Source organism: Triticum dicoccoides, chromosome 5A (genome assembly GCF_002162155.2).
Source record: "Triticum dicoccoides isolate Atlit2015 ecotype Zavitan chromosome 5A, WEW_v2.0, whole genome shotgun sequence".
Lineage (NCBI taxonomy): Eukaryota > Viridiplantae > Streptophyta > Magnoliopsida > Poales > Poaceae > Triticum > Triticum dicoccoides.
In genome coordinates this window covers 637,432,434-637,439,388 of record NC_041388.1, presented here as the reverse complement: position 1 = coordinate 637,439,388, position 6,955 = coordinate 637,432,434, and positions in this window count along the sequence as shown.

The window sequence follows — 6,955 nt, the reverse complement described above, 5'->3', positions numbered from 1 at the left end:
GCACCCCCTGTAACTCACACGCGTATAATCCAGTCGACCGCCTCCGAGCTCCGAGACGTAGGGCTGTTACTTCCTCCGAGAAGGGCTTGAACTCGTAAACCTTGTGCGTACAACTCCTCCATAGCTAAGATCTTGCCTCTCCATTCCTACCCCCATATTCTACTGTCAGACTTAGAACCATGACAGTTGGCGCCCACCGTGGGGCAGGTGTCTTAGCGACTTGTTGGATAAGTTGCGATTTTTCCGATCCCCTTCATCATGGTTTCAGGCGGAGTTTTGGTGGAGGGCCGCGAGATCCGTCTCGGCGCGCTCACGTTCATCGCCGACGACTCCGCTTGGCTTCAGGAGGCTCCGGTCGACGTCGACGCACTCCCTGTCCGCGGGGCAACGCACTTTCGCGTGTGCGTCCACGGCATCCTCTTGCGGCAGCCGTCGACCCAGTATCGGTCGGCCCCTGTGTCGTCCTCCCTCCCTGTTTCCCTCCGGCACAAGCGCTCCAGTCGGTCAAGACTTCAGCGATGGGTGAGACACGCGGTGGCTCGCCAGTCAGCCACCCCCCAAGTCGCGAGGATCGAGCCCGACGAATCTCTCTACGGCCTGTTCGACTTGTCGATTGGCTCCGCAGAGACTGCATCCGAGTGCGACAGCAGTGATCCAGCAGCGGGGGTTCTGATGGTCGATGAACCACGCAGTCTTCTCGGCTTTCCCCGCACCGACGGAGGTGACGGTGGAGGCGGTCTGTCGCATGCCCATGAAGAGTATCTACCCGAGCCCCTTACTTCGCTGCAGAAGAGAAGAACTTCGCCGTTGGAACATGGATGCGCTGCACACTCCTATCGTTGGAGAAACCCCCGAGGCTCGTGCCTTAGAGGACGCGCGCTTGGCCAACTTGGCTGAGCGCACTCAACTGGAGAACCTCCAGCGAGTACTCGATGAGCGTACGCGACAACGGATTCCAACATCCAGTCGACGTCAGCTCTTTCCGCCACCGACTCAGATATATCGAACTCCGATTCAGAATTTAGCAGCTGCAGCCCGTATAGCAGAGTCGATTCAGCCTTCTCAGTCAGAGGCTAGCAGAGGCTTGTTACAGATCAGAGCATTACTCCGGGCGGCAGGGGATTAGAATTCAGCTGTATCACAGTCGCGAAATAGGATCCACAACAGATCCGTTGCTGCAGATACAGTCCAGTCGGCCCACAGCCCAAGATCGCCCCCGAGGCGTGAGGGACGTGGGGACCAGCGTGATCAAAACAGGAACCGTGAGCAGTATGATCACCGACTCGATCGAGATGATCGACGTCGAGTGCCCACCCCTCCCCCAAGGAGTGGATCGTACATGCCTCGACAGCAGGATGACAGACGCCCTCACAGTGTTGGGCGAAGGATTCCAGTCGACCCCAAGGAACCAGGCTTTGATGCGAGATCGATTCTCGTTCAAGGTTTGGTCGACAGGAACAGAGCCCACCGAGAAGGTCATGACAGAGACGTGCCCACCAGCAGCAGAGTACATGTCTCAGGACCGGAGTGCTTCAGCAGAGCCATCAGGGCCGCGGTGATTCCTCCCAACTTCAGGTTGGCGACTGGAGTCAGTAAGTTCACTGGTGAGTCCAAGCCTGATACTTGGCTTGAGGACTACCGAGTGGCTGTTCAGATTGGCGGCGGTAACGATGAAGTGGCAATGAAACACCTGCCTCTTATGTTGGAAGGTTCGGCCAAAGCATGGCTGAATCAGTTAGCACCCAGGAGCATTTACACTTGGGAAGATCTTGCCCGAGTGTTTGTCAGAACATTTGAAGGAACTTGCGAGCGACCAGCAGGGTTGACAGAGCTACAGTCTTGCGTGCAGAAGCCGAATGAAACTTTGAGGGCCTACATCCAGAGATGGATCACATTGCATCACACAGTAGAGAACATATCTGATCACCAAGCAGTATGTGCCTTCAAGGAAGGCGTTAAGTACAGAGAACTGAAACTGAAATTCGGTCGAACTGGAGACATGTCTCTGAGTCGAATGATGGAGATTGCCACCAAGTATGCCAATGGTGAAGAAGAGGATCGGCTCCAGAGTGGCAAGCACAAGTCAGTCGCCCACGAAACCGGAGGAGGGAACTCCAGTCGGAAGCAGAAGCAGAAAGCCGAGCCAGCTGCTCCTAGAGAAGCCTTGGCCGTGACTCAAGGAAAATTCAAGGGGAAGCCCAAAGGGCCTTGGAACCCCAAGAAGGTGAAAGACCAAGACGGAAATGATGTGTTGGATCTGCCATGTCACATTCACACAAAGAAAGATGAAGAGGGTAAACTCATTTATCCGAAACATACCACTCGATAGTGTCAGCTCTTGATCCAGTAGTTCCAAGGGAAACATCCCAAAGATAAGGAAAAGGAGTCGGACAAAGTTAAGGACAAGGAAGATAGTGATGATGGGTACCCCCAGGTCAATTCTACCCTGATGATTTTTGCTGATGTTGAAAGCAAAAGTCGATTGAAAGTTATCAACCGAGAAGTGAATATGGTCGCTCCGGCGACACCCAGTTATTTGAAATGGTCTCAGACTGCCATCACATTCGACCAGTCCGATCACCCGACGCACATAGCCACCCCTGGGAGGCAAGCTTTGGTGGTCGACCCAATTGTTGAAGGCACTCGACTGACCAAAGTTTTGATGGATGGAGGCAGTGGCCTGAATATACTATATGCAGAGACATTGAAAGGGATGGGCATTCCGATGTCCAGACTCAGTACCAGCAACATGAGTTTCCATGGAGTCATTCCTGGACAGAAGGCTGAGTCACTCGGCCAAATTGCTCTTGATGTGGTTTTTGACGATTCCAAAAATTACCGCAAAGAAAAGTTGACGTTTGAAGTTGTGGATTTCCAGAGCGCTTATCATGCTATTTTGGGAAGGCCAGCTTATGCACGATTCATGGCTCGACCATGTTATGTGTACCTCAAATTGAAGATGTCTGGTCCTAGAGGTGTGATCACTATTACTAGCAATCGGAAGAAGGCGGAAGAGTGCTTTCAGAAAGGCTCAAAGGTCACCGATGCTCAGATGGCAGTGGTAGAGCTGCAGGAATACCACAAAACTGCAGACCCAAGTGATTTGTTGCGAGCCAAGAAGCCTGCTATGGAATCAGTGTTTCAGTTGTCTGGTGAGACAAAGCCGATTCACATTCACCCGACCGAACCCAGTGCTGCTCCGACTCATATCTCTATGACACTCGACTCCAAATAGGAAGAAGCGCTCATCCAGTTCCTCCGTGAGAACTAGGACATCTTCGCATGGAAGCCTTCTGACATGCCGGGCGTTCCCACGGAGCTGGCTGAGCACCGTCTACGAGTCGACTCAAAAGTGAAACCTGTCAAAGAACATCTTTGACGGTCCGCCGTCCAGAAGAGAAAGGCCATTGGCGAGGAGGTGGCTCGGCTCTTAGCAGCAGAGTTTATCTGAGAGATTTACCACTCTGAGTGGCTCGCTAATGTTGTCATGGTCCCCAAGAAGGACAAGTCACTTCGCATGTGCATTGACTTCAAACATATCAATCGGGCCTGCCCGAAAGATCATTTTCCTCTCCCCCGCATTGACCAGATAGTCAACTCGACTGCGGGATGTGAGCGCCTGTCTTTTTTAGACGCCTATTCCGGTTACCATTAGATCCGTCTGTATGGTCCCGACGAGATCAAAACAGCTTTCATCACTCCATTCGGGTGCTTCTGTTATGTTACCGTGCCATTCGGCCTCAAAAATGCCGGAGCCACGTTCATGAGGATGATTCAGAAGTGTTTGCTCACTCAAATCAGTTGGAATGTGGAAGCATACATGGATGATATTATGGTCAAGTCACGGAAAGGTTCCGACCTACTGACTGACCTTGCTGAGACATTTTCCAACCTCAGGAGGTATGATATCAAGCTTAACCCATCAAAGTGCACATTCAGAGTTCCTGGCAGAAAGTTACTCGGTTTTCTCGTTTCCGAACAAGGAATCGATGCCAACCCAGAAAAAGTTAGTACTATACTCCAAATGAAGCGCCCTGTGCACGTGCACGATGTCCAGAAGCTTACTAGTTGCTTGGCTGCTTTAAGTCGATTCATTTCTCGTCTTGGTGAAAAGGCATTGCCTCTTTACCGACTGATGAAGAAGTCTGACAAGTTTGAGTGGACTCCTGAAGCTAATGCAACATTTGCAGAGCTAAAAGCCCTGCTCTCCACCCAGCCGGTGCTTGCTGCCCCAATCAGCAAAGAGCCTTTGCTGCTTTACATTGCAGCCACAGGACAAGTCATCAGTTTAGTACTTACGGTCAAGCGGGAAGAAGAAGGAAAAACCTTTAAAGTTCAGCGCCCAGTATATTATGTTTCTGAAGTTTTGACCCCATCAAAGCAAAGATATCCTCATTATCAGAAGCTTGTATATGGGATTTATATGACCACGAAGAAGGTTGCACATTACTTCTCTGACCATTCCATTACAGTCGTCAGCGACGCTCCATTGTTAGAGATTCTGCACAACAGAGATGCAACTGGTCGAGTGGAAAAATGGGCGATTGAACTCCTTCCCCTAGATATCAAGTTTGAGGCAAAGAAATCTATCAAGTCCCAAGCAATAGCAGATTTCGTCGCCGAGTGGATTGAACAGCAACTGCCGACTCAAGTTCACTTGGAGCACTGGACCATGTTCTTCAACGGTTCTAAGATGCTAAATGGTTCCGGTGCTGGGGTAGTATTGGTTTCCCCCCGAGGAGATAAGCTCAGATACGTTCTCCAAATCCACTTTGATTCCTCCAATAACGAAGCAGAATATGAAGCACTTTTGTATGGGTTACGCATGGCCATTTCACTCGGCGTCCGTCGCCTCATGGTCTATGGCGACTCAGATTTGGTGGTGAATCAAGTGATGAAGGAGTGGGACGTCAGAAGTCCAGCCATGACTGGTTATTGCAATGCAGTGAGAAAGCTAGAGAAGAAATTCGGGGGGTTAGAGCTGCATCATATACCCAGACTGAAAAATCAAGCAGATGATGATTTGGCAAAAATAGGTTCCAAGAGAGAAGCCATTCCCAGCAATGTGTTTCTGGAACACATCCACACACCATCAGTTCAAGAGGATCCTTTCACCGAAGAAGCCCCGCGGCCTAAAAGTGCCATGGATCCGACTGAAGTTGAGGTTCCAGCAGTGGTCGACCTGATCATGGAAGTTTTGGTCATCACTCCCGACTGGACAGTGCCGTACATCGCATACATCCTAATGAAAGAACTCCTAGAGAATGAAGAAGAGGCTCGACAGATCGTCCGTCGATCTAAGGCCTTTACTGTGATAAAGGGACGGTTGTACAGGGAAAGCGCGACTGGAGTCGGTCAAAAATGTATAACACCAGAAGAAGGTCAAATAATTCTTGATGATATCCACTCGGGGACCTGTGGCCATCATGCGTCCTCTCGGACCATGGTGGCTAAAGCATACCGAGCGGGATTTTACTGGCCAAAAGCAAATGAAATGGCAAAGGAGATAGTCGACAAATGTGAAGGATGTCAGTTCTATTCCAATATGTCGCACAAACCCTCCTCAGCCTTGAAGACCATTCCACTCGTCTGGCCCTTCGCTGTTTGGGGATTGGATATGGTTGGACCGCTGAGAACTGGCAGGAGCGGCTTCACCCATGTGCTGGTGGCAGTCGACAAATTCACTAAATGGATTGAAGCTATACCTATCAAGAATCTTGATGCCTGCACTGCTATTAGCTTTATCAGATAGTTGATATTCAGATATGGAGTTCCGCATAGCATCATCACTGACAATGGGTCAAACTTCGATTCCGACAAGTTCAGAGCTTTTTGCGCCTCTCAAGGCGCACGAGTCGACTACGCGTCAGTCGCTCACCCCTAGTCGAATGGACAAGCAGAAAGAGCAAATGGTCTAATTCTCAAAGGACTAAAACCCCGACTGATGCACGATCTCAAGCATGCAGCAGGCGCATGGGTCGACGAGCTTCCGTCAGTTCTTTGGGGATTGAGGACCACCCCTAATCGGTCGACTGGACGAACTCCATTCTTTCTAGTCTATGGAGCTGACGCAGTTTTCCCGAGTGACTTGCTTCACAATGCACCCCGAGTCGAACTCTACTCTGAGGATGAAGCAGGACAAGCCCAGCAGGACGCAGTCGACCTCCTAGAAGAGGAAAGAGAGATGGCCATGATCCGATCGACCATCTATCAGCAGGACTTGCGTCGATTCCATGCCAGAAATGTGAAGAGTCGAGCCTTCCAAGAAGGAGACTTGGTCCTCCGAGTGGATCAACAGAAACCACACAAGCTCGCTCCTACTTGGGAAGGTCCTTTCATCATCACCAGAGTTCTCCACAATGGAGCATACCATCTTTACAATGTCGATCGCCAGATTGATGAGCCACGAGCTTGGAATGCGGAGCTGCTCCGCCCCTTTTATACTTAAGTACTCACTCGGATGAGATGTAATAAGAGATACCTCTGTAGTTTATTTATCAAAAGACAAAAGTGTTATAATTTTCCCAGTGATTGTTGTTGCTTTTGTTTACGTAAGAATCCCCTAGTGGGTGGCTTAGCCGCGAATCCGTTTCACCTAAGTTTGTAAAAATCCTACCGAGTGGTGAGCAAGCCTCTCACTCGGGGGCTTAGCTACGAATCCGTTTCGCCTAAGTTTTAAAAATCCTACCGAGTGGTGAGCCAGCCTCCCACTCGAGGGCTTAGCTGCAGTCCAAGTACTCGCCTAAGTTTTAAAAATCCTACCGAGTGGTGAGCCAGCCTCCCACTCGGGGGCTTAGCTGCAGTCCAAGTACTCGCCTAAGTTTTAAAAATCCTACCGAGTGGTGAGCCAGCCTCCCACTCGGGGGCTTAGTTGCAGTCCAAGTACTCGCCTAAGTTTTAAAAATCCTACCGAGTGGTGAGCCAGCCTCCCACTCGGGGGCTTAGCTGCAGTCTA